The 19,237-nt window shown below is 37.3% G+C and overlaps 1 protein-coding gene across 1 annotated transcript in view; it reads left to right on the top strand.

Moving 5' to 3' along the window:
* SDK1 (sidekick cell adhesion molecule 1) overlaps positions 1–19,237 on the top strand; it is an 831,209-nt gene that overhangs the window by 50,655 nt on the left and 761,317 nt on the right. The gene's annotated exons all lie outside the window — the stretch shown is intronic.

Genomic DNA, 19,237 nt, shown 5'->3' with positions numbered 1-19,237 from the left:
TCCTGCGTTGTAATTCATGCAAGTTAGGAGGCTGCAGTTTACTTAGAGTATCTAAGATTCACTAATTCACTGTCTTCACCAATCTTTGGATTTTAGTTTTCCTTTTTCCAATGTTTAGTTTTCTGTATGTATTCTGAAGATTATTTTCTTTGACCAAGAAAGTATTTGTAGAGTTATGTTTTCTGTAATTGTTAACAGTGTAGTATAACTAAATGGAACTTCATTTTTTACAAACCTCATCTTATTCTGAGATTGTTTCCTGATGATAATTCTAGAGATTCATGCTATTCTTTTATACACGATATGTCTTTGTCTTTTGAACATTTCTGAGCTTATCAGAAAAATACCTGCTTCATCACGTTAATCTCTTTAAGTATCTCTTCCATGTCTTTGTCCTTGAAATCATGTGTTTGTAGTCAGAATGTAGTCTCTCTTTGAGAGACTCGGGACACTCTTGTAGTTGATGTACATGTGGATACTCATGGTCTTAGAAAATGTGATGTTTTTAAGTTTTTTTCTCTTGCTTCACCTCTTTATCGGGCTCTTTCCTCTTTCTGTTTTTTCCCTGCCTCCACCTCTGTCCACTTTTCTCTCCTACCTCTTTCTTCCTCTTACTTGAACATGATACAGAAACCAGAAAACACAGAACCAAGTTTTAAAATATAATGGCACAGGTGCTAAGGTGACATAGGTGTCACATAGCTATGACCTGAGGGTCTGAAGAGAAAGCAAACAGATACTAATGAGTTAAGTGTTAGCATGTTGAGGATGGTCTGAGAGGTGCACATATTATTATCTAACCACTGGGCAGATCTTCTGTGATGACAGTACCTTCTTAAGGACAAAAAAGATGAGCTGAACTTTCTCTGCTGCTGTATTTATGATTTGTAATTAAGTGTATCTTTTTTCCTCTTTCACACTGTTGTAGTTATGGACAGATGTACTTCTCAATTATATTTGCTTAAAAAAAAACTATAGTAACACAGAATGTAGCTTAATAAAACTTTAAATCATTAGTGATGTTCATAGATTGATGTGTAAGCTGTACATATTCATTTCTGGTGCTAGAAATGGTGATCTTTGACAGTGTGTTTCATTAGTAAGTTGTTTTAATGAGGGAGGACATTTGGAGCAGTTAGCTAATCTGATCATTAAAATGTTCTTTCAGGCTTACGGCATAAGCTAAGGTATGACTCATAAAAAATTTTTCTATAAAAGCAATCTCAAAATGTTGTCTGGAAATACTATGCAGGTAGAATTTTCTGTAGGTTTGAAGGTTTTAGTAGCTCTGAGCACTGATATTGATTTTGAAAATTAAACCAATTGGCAGTCCTCCCTGGAGGACTTGATTTCCGAGACCTTTATATATGCTTGCACTACAGTAAATAAGAATGCATCCCAGATGGAGCCAAAATGTGGTGGGTTTTAAGCATTTAATAAAATCATTAAACATTTTAACTATTTAATTTCTCTTTGCAATTGCAAGTAAGGATTAAATAATGATCGTTATAGATAGGAATATGGTACATTTCTAAGGCATGGTTTGGGACATTAGTGTAGCTTTTCCCCAAAAACATCTAAATTAGAGCCCTGGTTTTCAGACTGCTCCTCAGAACTCCGGGAGTTATGGGAGTTCCCTCAGGCATCAATTTGGGGGTAAGGGACGTATGTAGCGGTGAGGCGAAGACACTGTTCCTCCCCACTTTCCATCCAGCTCTGCTTTTCTCTCTTTGTTTGCCCTCTGGACAAAAATAAAATGTAAGATTTAACTTAAAGAAAGGCTTACTTTTGTAAAGATGAAAAATTTGGGACAGTGGGCTATGGCAACTATAGTTTTCTATCTGTAATGGTTTTCCTTCTGTCTTGTTTTTTTGCACCCCCCCTTTTTTCCACACTGCTTGCAAATGCCTAAACATAGTTCTTTGGTGGAAGGTGTTAGTTACTGTCCCCCTCACCTCGGCCCCCTCTTCCTCCCATAGAGCTCTACAGCATCATCTTGGAGACACAGCGTTAGTTCAGGGATGGGCACGTGATCACCTAGGTTGACTGGCATATCCCGTTGGGTACTTTTCTGCAGGACCAGCAAGGCAAGACTGCCTTTTCTTTCTGGATTGCTGCTTGTGTGTGGGCTGCCTAGAGGCTGCCTCCTTGGCTCTGTGGGAGAGCTGCTCTGAGGAGTGCAGCGCTTGGAGGGAGCCAAGCCCAGGGACTCAAGCCCTGATGACACTCTAGGGATCTGGGTCCCTTACAGGTAAAAGCCTTCCACTCCAGGGCTACTTACTTGCATTATGGGGACATTCCCTTTTTTGTTCAAGCTATGCGATTTTTTTCCACTTAGAATTGAGAACTATGAACAATACTACCTTAAGGAAGATGGAAAACTAGGAATGGTACTGTCAGGTCGTTGTTGTTGTTTTATTGAAGTGTGGTTGATTTACAAGGTTGTGTTAGTTTTAGGTGTACAGCAAAGTGATTCAGTTATACATATATCTATTTTTTCATATTCTTTTTCCCTTATAGATTATTACAAAATATTGAGTATAGCTCCCTGTACTATATAGTAGGTCCTTGTTGGTTATCTACTTTATATTTAGTAGTGTGTATATGTTAATCCCAAACTCCTAATTTATCCCACTTCCCCCTTCCCCTTTGGTAACCAGAAGTTTGTTTGCTATATCTGTGGGTCTATTTCTGTTTTGTATATAAGTTCATTTGTATCTTTTTTTTAGATTCCACATATAAGTGATATCATATGACATTTGTCTTTCTCTGTAGGGCTTACTTCACTTAGTATGATAATCTCTAGATCCATCCGTGTTGCTGCAGATGGCATTATTTCATTGTTTTTTTTTTACAGGCCATTGTTATTAAAAGAATCATAGTCTAGGCTTTTAGGTTTTAATTTTTAAGTTTATCATTATATATATTTTAAAATTTTATTTATTTATTTATTTATTTATTTATTTATTTATTTATTTATTTATTTATTTATTTATTTATTTATGGCTGGGTTGGGTCTTTGTTTCTGTGCGAGGGCTTTCTCTAGTTGCGGTGAGCGGGGGCTACTCTTCATCGCAGTGCGCGGGCCTCTCACTGTCGCGGCCTCTCTTGTTGCGGAGCACAAGCTCCAGACGTGCAGGCTCAGTAGTTGTGGCTCACGGGCCTAGTTGCTCCACAGCATGTGGGATCTTCCCAGACCAGGGCTCGAACCCGTGTCCCCTGCATTGGCAGGCAGATTCTCAACCACTTCGCCACCAGGGAAGCCCTATCACTATATTTTTTTTGCTCGTAATGAGTGACTTTACATCTGGCTAGGAATGCATTTAAATAAAACAGTTTGGATACCTTCTCAGCACAAGATTACTGTGTGGTCCCTTAGTGCTGACATTCTACTCCAGAGGGTCTGGGGGCTCCCTGTTTGGAATACCGTGAGAACCCTAGAGAAGAGGCACCAGTTCCACAGCAGTTCCTGCTGTCACTCTTCAGTTTATGAACCTCACTTTCAGGAGTTGAGCAATTTCAAGACAGTATCTTTAGGCTTCATGGAACTCTTTGGGGGATACTGCTCTTCAGGGCATTCTGGAGGTTACTGTAAAAAGGAATAATACTCAGTAATTAAGCCCTGGAGATAGGAATTTATACTGCAGCCATGATTCTTTGGGTCTTAGGGCAAATCGAGGAAGGCTCTTTGGCTGAATGAATCTTGAGGCTTCCGCTTTGCCTCTGGAGTTACTGTCCTCATTTAGAGCAATAGATACTTTCATAAAGATATTTTATAAGCAAGATGTTACCACACTTTCTCCATTTTACTTCTGGCTCTGCCATTCTGCTGTCATCTTTGCAGGCCACATAACATCAGGGGCTGGAGGAGAGGTGTTCCTTCTTCTTTCATGGCCTTCTTAGAATGAAGCACCCTTTAACATTCCCACCACTTCTGTTAGTTTGTTTCTTCAGTTTTAGAATGTAAACTTCAAGAGGACAGGGGACCAGCTAGTTTTTTTCACGATAACGTTCTTCACTAGACCCAATGGAGTGCCTGGCACAGCAGGTGCTCATTATACAATCTGTTGAATAAATGAACGAAGCTCCTCCATTACCTAAATTTCAGTGGCTGGTGGGGCTGATTCTCATCAGACCAGTGCAGAAAACAACAGGTATTTTAAAGCAGTTAGACCTTAGAGGAACAGTGTCATGCAAATGTGTAGCTCCGGGTAGCCTACTCAGATGCCAGGCCCATAATGTTAGTGAATGAAGGGGGAGTGTGTTCCGGGGGCAAAACAGATTTTACTCTCAATTCTTTATCAATATTAGGTCTCCTTAGGGTTACTGACATTCTTCAATGGGAATAACCGCTGAAGATTCCTGTTGAAACATAAACTTTTCTTTGCTATGTATTTTAGAACATGTAAAGAGTATGTGACAAGTTAGTGTTGGGTTGATTGTCCCAAGTTTTGTAACCCTGGCCCAGTGCTCCCTCCGCGCCCCCAGTCACCTAGGCTGCTCGTTCCTGGAGCAGTGGGAGGAGAAGCTGCCAGGTTAGCTACATGAGAAGCCCCCGAGGAAGGGAAGTCTGTCCTCTGCTGTGAAGATGTGAGCCCACTGGGAGGAGTTTTACTTTGGGGGATTTCCATACTGGAAATGGTTCTGCCTGTGTGTTACTCCATGTACTTACACGGAGTAGAAATTCAGCACATTCGAATAGTAAGGCCTGCGGTTGCCATTTATAGCATATGTACTGAAGAAACAAAATGATGAGTTGGCAATCATATCTGCCATCTTCTCGCTTTGGTTGAATTTTAAAGTGACAAACGTTAAGAAATTTAATAGGATCAAAAGATAATCTTAAACATATAACAAAGTCTTAGAAAAAATGTGTGGCCAGGTATCTCTGATACTGTCGTTATTTCCATAATTACTTAATTAAAAAAACCTTTATTGAAACTAGTGCTAATTTTCTGGATGTTTGTGGTAAGAATATTTGTATTTCTCTTGTTGTACCTCTGTGTTACTTATTCTTTGAGTCCATTTTATGTCCCACCTACTAGTAGGTTCTCTTCTCATTGTTTCTACTTCAATGTCCAGGTCTGGTCTTTTCTGCATTTCCATGTATCTCTTCCTTCCTCAGGTTACTTCTCTCACATCTTCATTTCCTCATCTTCTCTGTTTATCTTTTGCTTTTGATTCACTCCATTTAAATCTACAGTTTGACTCTCTCTCATTTATTTATTTTTTAAATTATTCATGAGTGTCAGTAGGAGGTTTCAAATAGGCTAAGAGCCAGCTATGCTTCCTGACCACCTACGCTGTGGTTGCTTCCTTCTTAGAATTAACTGTTGGCTAGAATTCTCCTTTGGTCATGCAAAGTATATAGGCCTTTACTTAATATTTATTAGAGGAAAGATATGTAGCTGGGCAGGTTTCTAATCTCAATCAATTAAAAATAACTAGTGATTTTTTCAGGGTGATTATTTAAAGTGCTATACTGATAATAGATACTGAAACTAAGCCATATGTACAACCTGGCATTTAAAAAAATCTGTTTTAAGTATTCTAGATCTATACCTTGGAGCAGATTAATTTTTCAATGACAGGCCTCATTTTCTGTACATTGAGTTATGACTTGGTACCACGCTTTATTGCAAAACTCTCAGACCTAAAGGATTTAAAGTTTATTATTGCAATTCTAGAGCAGGATAGAAAGGAAAGAAAAATAATTTTTCTGAGTGAAAGGACCTAGTTCTCACAATAGCATTTTGATCTGAGGACTATACTGTGATAAATAACTCTCACTGTAGAACCTGGATGAAATTAACCTTGAGGGAACTTATATACCCCTGAGGCATTAGGTGTCTGATTATGACTTCGTATAATCTGTTTTCACACAGCGTAGTACATAAATATGTGTGTGAGCTGAGTGTAAATGCAACCTTCCTTTACCTTTTTTTTTTTTTTGACTCTATAGTGACTTCTTTTAGAGAGGATTTATCTATCACCGCTTGAATCTTCTCTTTTTGTCATTGTGGTAATCTTATTTAAGTAGGATTTTGTTGACTGTGTTTGAACATAAATATACAGCAGTAGAAAATTTATACACCACCAAATTCATAATCGTTCTTGGATTTATCTTATCTAAAGAAATGCCATTTTTAATATTTTCTGGTATCTTCACAAACTCCATTAGAATACTAAGGTTTAAAAAATTAAGTATAATTACTTTTTTCTTTTCAGACTATTGAAGGAATACACAAGATTTAAAATTCATTAATTTTTAGAAAATAAAAAATTTGCATTTATTTTTTAAACTAATACTCTGCAGTGTAAATTATAGTGTTGAAATATATAATTAAGAAAAACAGTACTTATTAACAATTACATGCATACACAACTGGTTTTTCTCCCTGGGAGACTTTTTTTTTTTTTTAACTTTGCATCTTATATTGGAGTACAGTTGATTAACAATGTTGTGTTAGTTTCAGGTGTACAGCACAGTGATTCAGTTATACATATAAATGTATCTATTCTTTTTCAAATTCTTTTCCCATTTAGGTTGTTACAGAATATTGAGCAGAGTTCGCTGTGCTATACTGTAGGTCCTTGTTGGTTATCCATTTAAAATATAGCAGTATGTACATGTCAATCCCAAACTCCCTAACTATCCCTCCCCCAACCTCCCACCCTTTCCCGCTGGTAAGCATAAGTTCATTCTCTAAGTCTGTGAGTCTTTTTCTGTTTTGTAAATAAGTTCATTTGTATCATTTTTTTTTAGATTCCACATAAAAGCAATATCATATGATATTTGTCTTTGTCTGACTTACTTCACTCAGTATGGCAGTCTCTAGGTCCATCCATGTTGCTGCAAATGACATTATTTTATTTTTTTTATGGCTGAATAATATTCCATTGTATATATATACCACATCTTCTTTATCCATTCCTCTGTCAACAGACATTTAGTTTGCTTCCATGTCTTGGCTATTGTAAACAGTGCTGCAGTGAACATTAGGGTACATGTATCCTTTCAGACCATGTTTTTCTCCAGACATATGCCCAAGAGTGGGATTGCTGGGTCATATGGTAGCTCCATTTTTAGTTTTTTAAGGAACCTCCATACTGTTCTCCGTAGTGGCTGTACCAATTTACATTCCCACCAACAGTGTAGGAGGGGTCCCTTCCCTCCATACCTCTCCAGCACGGAAGACATTTTCATGTACTGTCTAAAAGGTACTTCAGGGGATTGTTTATAGTTTATACTTTTCTTTTACAGTTTTGTATGCTTGTTTTACTAGACTTCTAAGAAAAACTTGGGTAATTTTAGGAAATAAACATTTGTGACTCATTTATTTAATTTTTTATTTTGAGGTAATTATAGATTTGTATGTTGTTCTAAGATACTGTATAAGGGAGATCCTCTGCCCCTTTTACCAGGTTTCCCTCAATTGTAGCATCTTGACAACTATAGAACAATATCATATCCAGGATATTGACATTGATACAGAACATTTCATCACGAGGATCCCTCTTGTTACCCTTTTATAGCCACACCCATTTTCCTCCTGCTGACCTCAGTACTACCCCTGGCAACCACTAATTTGTTCATTTCCATAATTTTATTTCAAGAACTATAGAAATGGAATAATACACTATGTAACTTTCGGGATTGCCGTTTTTCACTCAGCATAATTCTCTGGATATTCATCCAGATATCACCAATTCATTTCTTTTTAGAAATGAGTAGATTGTTTTATAGATAATGGTGGTAGTAGAAATGTCTCTTGATTTTAAGGACCTTTGAAGACTTTAAATATTTCATTTATTTTCAGTTTGGATATATTCTGTTTTCATCTTGTTCTTTTCCAAGACCTAGACCCAGCCTTCTCTCCAAGAAGCCCTGGTTTCTTTTAGGGGAGAATGATATTTAGAAACCAAGATCTGGGCTCTATTGTGACAGGTGGCCATTGCTTCAAAATAGCTAGAAAAACAGTGGTCAGTGCTAGGAAATGAAAATAATTATGAGTTCACATTGATATTTCAAAGTCAAATTTAACAGCAGATGGTTTTTAACTTCTTAGCTCCTTTCACTTTATATTTCTGTCCTTTTTCTCTTACATTGAAGATAATTGTTCCTTAATAATAAGTTATTTGCTTTCTCCTACAATATACATAAAACATTTTAAAATTACAGTACCAATATTATTAAGAATAAAACTACTGAATAAAGTTCAAGATTTTTTGCAGGTGTTTTTTTAAGGTTGGAGTCCTTTCAATGTATACTACCAAGGATGTACAGAGAGAGTACTGAGTTGAAAATTTTCTTCAAACAATTCTGTGTGTAGATATTTTACCAATTTGATATAAATATTGGTTTATTTAATTCCATTTGTTTACATTATTGTGTTTTGAGTTAATTATATATATATCTATATGTATACATATATACACAAGTACATAGATGTATATGTATTTGTATATATGTATGTATAGATATATACACACATATATCAGTACATTAAGTTCAAAAGTCAAAATTAAATAAAAAGCTATCTTTAGAGATGGCTCACTTCCATCTCTAACCCCTGCACTCATTCCCAGTGTCTCCTCCATTTTTATTAATTTTTGTCATAAAAATAAGGAAGTACATATTTTCTTATACAAAAGGTAGTATTGTATACTCTCTGTTCTCCATCTTTTTTTAAATTTCACAATATATCCTGCAGATTACTCCATAATAGTACATAAAGATATTCCTTACTCCTTTTTATGGCAGCATAAGTACTGGATAATTTTGCATGTGTAATTTTATTAGATATTGTAGGATTCCCCTTTATGGGGATTTTATTTTGTACTTTTATCAACAGTGTTTGCCATTTTCAGTTACTTCTCAACCTTGCCAGGAGAGAAGGTTTTTGCCAGGTAGGTGAGAAGTAGTGTTTCAGTGTAGTTTTACTTTACATTTCTCTTATGAGTATAATTGAGCATTTAAAAAATATTTAAGAGCTTTCTTTTCTGTAAACTGTTGGTTCATCTGTTTTGCCTATTTGTCTATCAGACTTTTGATACCTATTGCTTCTGTTTTTGAAGAAAAAGAAAGATTCTCTTTTTGGGAGATGAATTGTGACTCTTGTATTCTGGTTTTCCATTTGTTTTAGGATGGTTTTTTTTTTGGATGTATAGTTTTTTTTAAGGTTTATTATTTATTTATTTTATTTATTTCGGCTGCGTCGGGTCTTAGTTGCGGCATGTGGGGTCTTTGAGGCATGTGGGATCTTTTGTTGCAGTGTGCGGCATTGCGGTGCATGGGCTTTTCTCTAGTTGTGGCGTGCGGGATTTCTCTTCTCTAGTTGTGGCACGTAGGCTCCAGGGCACGTGGGCTCTGTAGTTGTGGTGCGGGTTCCAGAGCACGTGGGCTCTGTAGTTTGCGGCACGCAGCCTCTCTGGTTGAGGCCTGCAAGCTCAGTAGTTGTGGCATGTGGACTTAGTTGCCCCACAGCACGTGGGATCTTAGTTCCCTGACCAGGGATCGAACCCGTGTCCCCTGCATTGCAAGGCGGATTCTTTACCACTGGACCACCAGGGAAGTCCCCATGTGTAAGTTTTGAAAAATATCTTTTTTAAAGTTGTAATTTCATGTGCTCTAGATCTTTATGTGTATATTCTACATAGATGGGATAGAGAAGTTACAAATTTCATGTCTGCATTCTCTAGCTGCTCACCTTTTGGGGGTATATTTCAAACCACCTTGTCAATAACAGTGCATTATTCCAGCTCCTTTGTTGATTAATCTCACCATATGCCAGAAAACCACAGAAAGCCTCTACTGGCTTTTTTCTATCATAAACTTGTCATTTGTGAAACAGTTGCCTAGTGATGTTAATTCTTTTTGTGGAATGACATTCATGCCCTTTTTCCCCTCTATATTTGTTATACATTTCCATAGTCTTGTTCCTTGCACCTCTTGCCTAAAACAGGGGTTTACAATACCTTTCTGCAAAGGGCCAGAAGTAAGTATTTTAGGCTTTGCAGACTATATAGTCTTGGTCACAATTACTCAAATTTGTTTTTGTTATGTAAAGGTAACCTTAGACAATATGTAAATGAATGTCATGGCTGTGTTCTAGCAAATTTTTATTTGCAAAAACAGGTGACGGTGGAGGGAGAGGGAGAAGAGTGGGCAGATTTGGCCCATGGATTACGTTCTGCTGACCCCTGCTCTAGGCCATTATAATTAAACTCCCCTTCAACGTGTTTAACTGCTCACTTCCTTGCCATCATTTTGAGTACGTGAAAAGCTATTAAAAAAACTTAACTATAAAATCAGATAGTAGAGTCATCAACCTCCAGGGAATTTGGTATAGTGTTTGGATGATGATGGTGATAAGATTTTATTTATTTTTGATACACTATTATTATAGCACAAATATGCAGAAAAATTTTTAAAGAAAATCAGAATAACTAGAACATGCTTTAATTCCTATTTATTGGACGCTAATGTTGCTGACAATGCTCCCTTTGAGGATGAACTTTGTAGAAAGACAAACAGTGATACCATCACACTGTCAGACCTCTCTGTAGAAGTGATAATTCTAAGAGGAAATGATCTGCATCAGGAAGGAGTCCTGTCACATTACTGCCAGTGTTATTGTCCTCAACTAAAAGTAAACTTAATAATAATGGCTTCTATGAGTAAAAAAAAAACCTGAAACAGATAAAATACATAAAACTTAGTTAACTATTGAGTCAGTTGTGTAAGTCCTGATCATTTCTAGGTATTACAAAGAAGAAAGTGTTCCCAAGCCTCTCCTTTCCTGAAAGAGTGTCTTGTGTACCTGCTATTGACAAAGATATTTGTCCTTTTGTTAGGCTAGTGCTTAAATGAACATTTAAAACCACCTATTTCCCAACTCACTTTTTTTTTTTTTTTTTTTTTTTTTTTTTTTTTTTGCGGTACGCGGGCCTCTCACTGCTGCGGCCTCTCCCGTCGCGGAGCACAGGCTCCGGACGCGCAGGCTCAGCAGCCATGGCTCACGGACCCAGCCGCTCCGCGGCATGTGGGATCTTCCTGGACCGGGGCACGAACCCGTGTCCCCTGCATCGGCAGGCTGACTCTCAACCACTGCGCCACCAGGGAAGCCCCCAACTCACTTTTGTGGGAAACATTTATTCAGTTCCAAATCTTATCAGAGGGATTGCAAATCTGGTGTCTCTTACTACCAAGCTTCCATCCAGTTTTCATGGTGTTGCAGAAGGGCGGTCAGTAATAGGGTATTAGGGGATTGAGTGAAATTGACAATTTGAGAATTAAAAGCAGTATGTAAGGGTTTGGATCATGGATGGGATGGTAGAGTTGAAGGGATAAAGCAGTAAGGACAGTAGGAGAGAAGACCCACTGGAAACTCTCTAGGACTTTGACAGCCTGTTATTTGAACCCAAAGCATGTGGCATTTGGACCTTGCCACCCCAATCTTCCCTTCTATTCATTTCCACTCCTAGAAGTGAAAAGGAGCCTGGTATGACCTGGCATCTCCTCTATATCATAACACCCCGATTCAAACTTCTTCGTGTTTTTATGAGAACCAAATGAGACAGTTAATGCAAAGCACTTAGAACAGTACTTGACATGTAGTAAGAGCTGAATAAAAGTTAGCTATTACATGTAAAATTTGAATAAATAATAAATAATATAAATAATATAAATGTTGCCCCTTGTTTTCTCTATTTTATATATAAAAGTCAAGAAGTCTGTAATTCTATGAAATCGTGTTGTCCCACATTTTTATACGTCATTGCCCTACCTCCTGCCTCCTTTAATAATGTAAATAGTTTGATTGAAGCACACTGATGCTCATTTATTTATGTATTGTCTACATCTGCTTTCACTCTACAGTGGCAGAGTTGAACAGATGAGACAGAGGTTATGTGGTTTGCAAAACAAAAATTATTTACTATCTGTGCATTATAGGAAAAGCTTGCCAACACCTGATACACAGGGTATTCTGATCCAAAGTAAAAGTAAATAGAAAGAACTCAATTATAGAACAGCTTTCTGAAACCAGCATTTAGTCTTTGTTTCTCTTAATCTCATATTGAAACAAATGGTGTTGTATAAAAGAGGATAGCCCAAAGTAAGATGTTTATTCAGGTTTTCATTTATGTTGCTATCAAAGAGCTGGTCTTGAGTTACTGTAAATTATTGAAATATTACCAACTGCAGTAAACTATGTGAATTAATTTAAATGCTTGCAGTTCCTTTTCTTTCATAATAGATGAAAACCTGAACCTATAAAATTAGTGGTACATTTCTTTCCACTTACTAAGAATAAATACTTACGTTTATGCTGTGCAATGGTTTGCTTTCATAAGAATTAGTATTTCAAGGCAGCTCCGAGCCTCATCAGCTCCCAGTACCAACTCAAACAATTAAACATGGTGGGGAGTCAGTGGTATCACCTTCATCCACAGGAGGCAGCATGTTGCTACCCATTGAGAAGGACTTTTAAAACCAAACTGTGTTTCAAACTGTGTCATTACTATTACCTGAATCACTTAGATTCAAGCCATAATAAAGAGTACAAACATAGGCCTAAGATAAAATTTGAATTTAGATCTGACTTTTTTTTTTTTTTTTTTTGTTTTTTTTGTGGTATGTGGGCCTCTCACTGTTGTGACCTCTCCCGTTGCAGAGCACAGGCTCCAGACGTGCAGGCTCAGCGGCCATGGCTCACGGGCCCAGCCGCTCTGCGGCATGTGGGATCTTCCCAGACCGGGGCACGAACCCGTGTCCCCTGCATCGGCAGGCGGACCCTCAACCGCTGCGCCACCAGGGAAGCCCTAGATCTGACTTTAAATTGAAATGTGTATATGGCTTTAGAGAGTATGGTTTTGATAGTGTGATCGTTAATTTCTCAAAAGTGAATCTGCTTCTTGAATATGTGGGTTTTCAGAGCAGTCTCCTTACTGGCAGGGGAATATCAGACAAGTGGTGTTTTTCAGACAGCAAGGCAGATGGCTCTTTTTCTTCAGTACAGGGTGTGCCAACCAAAGGAGACAGCTACACGAATGTTAACCCCCGAGGGAGTGAGAAAACATTTGCTGTCAGTTGTTCTTTATAAGTCTGTAGCTTGACTTCAGAATGATGTGGGAAAAGAAATCTTTTAAGAAAAGTATGCATTAGATGCACAAGTCCAGCCTGTAATCTCAGTTCTCACTAAAACAGTGGAAGATGATGTAATGTAAAAAGGAAACAACTCTTAGGTCTGACGTTTCTGAGGTAATGTGGTGGCACACTACTTGAGCCTGATAGGTCGCTTCCCAACTCCTGTTAAAACATCCATGCAGATGACAAATACGGGCAATTGCACTATAAAGCAAATGCCATATACTAAGATCTGGGTAGAAGCTTCCTAAATATGGTTGGTGGGATGGATTGAGACTAGTTAGGGATTATATAGCACGTGTTCTGCTTCTGAACTAGAATAGGGCATATGGCCCCACCCAACGTAGGACACAGTTTAAAGGTTGATTTGCACAGCATGCCTAACTTCAGGAAGCATGTGGGTTACGCTGAGTGGCAAAAGTTTGCCATTGGTAGACTTCTGTTTTTTTGGGTTTTTTTTTTTTTTGCTTAAAAAAGAGAAATTTATTTTCTCACAGTTCTAGAGCCTAGAAGTTTAAGATCAAGGTGTTGGCAGGGCAGGTGGCTGTTTCCTCCCTGTGCCTTCACACGATCTTCCCTCTGTATGTCTGTGTCCTCATTTCCTTTGCTTACAGGGACACCAGCCATACTGGATTAAGGCCCATCTGAGTGACCTTATTTAACCTTAGTCACCTCTTTTTTTTTTTTTTTAACATCTTTATTGGAGTATAATTGCTTTACAATGGTGTGTTAGTTTCTGCTTTATAACAAAGTGAATCAGCTATACATATACATATGTCCCCATATCTCTTCATTCTTGTGTCTCCCTCCCTCCCACCCTCCTTATCCCACCCCACTAGGTGGTCACAAAGCATGGAGCTGATCTCCCTGTGCTATGTGGCTGCTTCCCACTAGCTATCTATTTTACGTTTGGTAGTGTATATATGTCCAAGCCACTCTCTCACTTTGTCCCAGCTTACCCTTCCGCCTTCCCGTGTCCTCAAATCCATTCTCTAGTAGGTCTGTGTCTTTATTCCCGTCTTGCCCCTAGGTTCTTCATGACCTTTTTTTTTTTTTTTAGATTCCATATATGTGTGTTAGCATATGGTATTTGTTTTTCTCTTTCTGACTTACTTCACTCTGTATGACAGACTCTAGGTCCATCCACCTCACTACAAATAACTCAATTTTCTTTCTTTTTTATGGCTGAGTAATATTCCATTGTATATATGTGCCACATCTTCTTTATCCATTCATCTGTCGATGGACACTTAGGTTGCTTCCATGTCCTGGCTATTGTAAATAGAGTTGCAATGAACATTTTGGTACATGACTCTTTTTGAATTATGGTTTTCTCTGAGTATATGCCCAGTAGTGGGTTTGCTGGGTCTTATGGTAGTTCTATTTTTAGTTTTTTAAGGAACCTTCATACTGTTCTCCATAGTGGCTATATCAATTCACATTCCCACCAACAGTGCAAGAGGGTTCCCTTTTCTCCACACCCTCTCCAGCATTTATTGTTTGTAGATTTTTTGATGATGGCCTTTCTGACCAGTGTGAGATGATATCTCATTGTAGTTTTGATTTGCATTTCTCTAATGATTAATGATGTTGAGCATTCTTTCATGTGTCTGTTGACAATCTGTATATCTTCTTTGAAGAAATGTCTATTTAGGTCTTCTGCCCATTTATGGATTGAATTGTTTGTTTTTTTGATATTGAGCTGCATGAGCTGCTTGTAAACTTTGGAGATTAATCCTTTGTCAGTTGCTTCATTTGCAAATATTTTCTCCCATTCTGAGGGTTGTCTTTTTGTCTTATTTATGGTTTCCTTTGCTGTGCAAAAGCTTTTAAGTTTCATTAGGTTCCATTTGTTTATTTTTGTTTTTATTTCCATTTCTCTAGGATGTGGGTCAAGAAGGATCTTTCTGTGATTTATGTCATAAATAAATCTAAGGGTTTAGATTTTTTCTAAACTGTTTTCCTCTAAGAGTTTGATAGTGTCTCGCCTCTGTTTTCCTCTAAGAGTTTGATAGTGTCTCGCCTTACATTTAGGTCTCTAATCCATTTTGAGTTTATTTTTGTGTATGGTGTTAAGGAGTGTTCTAATTTCATTCTTTTACATGTAGCTGTCCAGTTTTCCCAGCACCACTTATTCAAGAGGCTGTCTTTTCTCCATTGTGTATTCTTGCCTCCTTTATCAAAGATGAGGTGACTATATGTGAGTGGGTTTATCTCTGGGCTTTCTATCCTGTTCCATTGACCTATATTTCTGTTTTTGTGCCAGTACCATACTGTCTTGATTACTGTAGCTTTGTAGTATAGTCTAAAGTCTGGGAGCCTGATTCCTCCAGCTCCGTTTTTCTTTCTCAAGATTGCTTTGGCTATTCGGAGTCTTTTGTGTTTCCATACAAATTGTGAAATTTTTTGTTCTAGTTCTGTGAAAAATGCCATTGGTAGTTTGATAGGGATTGCATTGAATCTGTAGATTGCTTTGGGTAGTATAGTGATTTTCACAATGTTGATTCTCCCAGTCTAAGAACATGGTATATCTCTCCATCTATTTGTATCATCTTTAATTTCTTTCATCAGTGTCTTATAATTTTCTGCATACAGGTCTTTTGTCTCCTTCGGTAAGTTTATTCCTAGGTATTTTATTCTTTTAGTTGCAATGGTAAATGGGAGTGTTTTCTTAATTTCACTTTCAGATTTTTCATCATTAGTGTATAGGAATGCAAGAGATTTCTGTGCATTAATTTTGTATCCTGCTACTTCATTGGTAGACTTTTGAGCCAGTCAATCAGTGTCCTTAACCTGCCCCCTTTCCCCATCTCCACTGGTTCATTTCCATTCGTTTTCCTCTGAAAGGTAACTCCCAATGTGCAACCCAGTAGAGGGAGATGGCTAAGGGTGCCCTACACCATTGAATGCATGTCACTTAAAGAAAAGCTTTTTAAGTAGAAAAAGCTGTGGGTGCCCATGTGTTTCATGTATTATGTACAGTGCGTGTGACAGCTGACAGGAGTACCTGTCAGAGCAGGAAGAGTTCCTCTCTCCACATGCTCACATTAGAAGGAATGTCTGTCACACATCAGCAGTTGAGCTGAGAGTAGAACGCATCTCATTTCAATCTGAGTTTCATTCTGAGAGGGAGAACCTGCCGACATTTAGTGGACATTGAGGAGACTAAAGACAAGTTACCTTGTCTGCAAAAACGTTAAATTTAAATAGCCCTCTCCTCTACAAAACTACATATAAGGAAGATGTCTATCATGTAGATTTGAAAAGATTTTCAAAAATAAGGGAAATGAAATAATGACTTTGAAGACACAGTGTCTCTCTCCAAAAATGATTGCATGTAAGAAACATATTTAGTATAAATTTACAACAAATTTAGTGTAAGTCTCCTGGGATCTTAAAATCATGGCCTCGGGCAAAAAGGAAACCAGAGAGCCCTAAGGAGGAACAGGATGAGTTAAAAGCAGAAGTGTCAAAGCTGGTTGAAATAGAAGAATGCAAGAAAACCAGAATTGCAATAAAATTTAAAATTAAGGCAATCAAAAGAATACTTGATATGCCAAAACAAGGAAGTGTATCATGGATGACAAGCTTGAGAACAGAATGCAGAGAAGAAAAGGATAAAGGTATGTAAATATGAAAAGTAGATATGAAGGACAGATAACACCTCTTCAACCCAAGAGGTGTTCCATAGCAGGAAACTAAAACAGTAGGCAGGGAAATCATGAGTGAACTTTCCCATGCCAGAGAGAGTGTGAGTAGAGATCAAAAGGGTGTCCTGAGAACCAGCCAACAGTAATGACTAAAGGTTCTTACTTAAGCCTATTCTGCCAAACTATTTGAACTTTAAGGATAAAGCAAACCCAGGAAGAAAGCAGGTTACCTACAAAGGAATTTACTAAGTCTGTGGCTCAGTAATTGTGTTCAGCTGAGTTTATATATATATATATATATATATATATATATATATAAAATCTTGTTTGTAAATGACTGTTTTCAGATGTAAAACAACAGCATTCATGTTGCATCCCTTAAAGAGCTGCTTAGATACATATTTTATCCGTGGGGGAGACCACTGTTGGGTTTTAGCTTATTTCTCTGACTTTGAAAGGAGAGCATGGAGTTGTATAGCTTCTTGACCTTTTGGGAAGTTGGAATATATTTATGTGTTGTGTCCTTTGATTGGAGGTTAGCAGTACAGGCTGTCAGTCTATTCTAGCTCAACTGGAAACCCACCAACCAAACACAAAACCAAAAACAATCCAACTATATTTCCTTTATAAAAGCTATGTGTCAAAGGCTTTGAGTCACAGCCTGTGTGTCAAAGGCTATGGCTAAAAGGCTTTAAGGAAAGAAATTAGTAAATGTGAACAAAGAGAATAGAAGTTCTCTTACCCTAAGACAAAGCATTAAAATGGGACAAAAGTAATCATGAAGATGAAAAGTACAAGCCACAATAAAGTAATGACATTAATTTTTATGGGATAAATTACATCACAATAAACATTTATCACTGGGAATGCAAAGGAAAGCAAAGAGTGATGAGACACTAATGTTTCTTTTTGACAGATTGTTAGACAAGAAGTCAGGACGATAGAAGGCATGAATATTCTAAGGGTGATCTAAGATACATGTTGAGAGCTTTACCCTGAAAATAGAGATGATTCCTTCTTTTCCCAGGGCCCCAGGGAATTCTTTTTCTAGATCATAAAACCTAAACTTCCAACAAACTGAGTATAATAGAAAATGCATTCTCTAACCACAATGAAATTTCAAAAATGTTGTACATGAAAATTTAAAACAAAAAGTGCCGATTTCCCCTCCCCCCCCACTTCAAGCCATCTCTTAAATAACTCTTGATTGGGTCAAAGAGAATAGCAAAATTAAGATTAAAAAAAATCTAGAAAAAAGTATAATGGAAAGTGCATATTAACACTGAGATTTAGTCAAAGCAGTACATAGAGGAAAATTAATGTCCTTAAATAGTGACATTTCATAGCAAGAGGGAATAAAAAGCATTTCAGCACAGACATAAAAGAAAAAGAAGTTCTTAAAAAATATGTGCTAGAAAACAGACAATTGATAAATTTATGTTAGTTCTTTGGGAAAAATGCTCCAGTATATAGGTGAGGCTTTAGGTTACCTAACTGAGACAGAACAAAATATGAAAAAGGGCAAAAATATATATATTATGACTGTGTTCATAAATTTGAAGCCCAAATGAAATGGATGCTTTTCTAGTAAAGTGTAAATTACCCAAATTGACTGAAGTAGAGGAGAAGAGCCATAAGGATAACAGTATTAATAGCAGTGAGTGAGGGCTGTTGGAGAGCTAGCCCCACGCACTCCCAACACAGAAATCTATACCCAAATAGTTCCACTGGTGAATTCTTCCAAATAGATCATACCTACGGTACATAAATTGTTCCTAAACATAAAAAGATGGGAAACTTCTTTTTAAACCTCTTTACTGCCCTATTGGTTGCCTTTTCAACATCTATTTGTCCTTGCCGCCCCTCTAAAAAGTTTTCTGATTTTTGTCAGGGATCCATTCCATCTTCAGCTCCATGGGATGGTCTGTGATTAGTCTAAGAACTAATTGATGGGAAAGTAATTGTCCCAGTGCCAGTTGTTATAAAGATTGTTCAGTGGGAAAGAAATAGGCTTTTCAACAATAGGGACGATTGGATATCCACATGGAAAAAGATGAATCCAGAGCTGTGCCTTACACCATACACAAAAGTTAACTCAAAATATATCACAGACCTAAATGTAAGAGCTCAAATGACAAAACTCTTAGAAGAATACGTAGCTAAGAAAGCATTTGCCTAATCCTATGTCATGAAAAGCAGAAGAGATAAAAAAATTGATAAATTGAACTCCATTTCAATTTCATTGAAAACGTTTGTGCTTTAAAACACACCCAGTTGCATCTTACTACCATTTTGCAACTGAGGTGTTTTTTTTTCTGCTGGAAATCTTTTAAAATTAAAATTTTTAATATAATTTTTAAAGATTACTTTCCATTTACAGTTATTACAAAATATTGGCTATATTTCCTGTGTTATACAATACATTCTTGAGCCTCTT

This window comes from Mesoplodon densirostris, chromosome 16 (assembly GCF_025265405.1).
Source record: "Mesoplodon densirostris isolate mMesDen1 chromosome 16, mMesDen1 primary haplotype, whole genome shotgun sequence".
NCBI classification, from domain to species: Eukaryota; Metazoa; Chordata; class Mammalia; order Artiodactyla; family Ziphiidae; genus Mesoplodon; species Mesoplodon densirostris.
The sequence above is the reverse complement of the archived record's forward strand: the minus strand, read 5'-3'. Positions and strand labels throughout refer to the sequence as shown.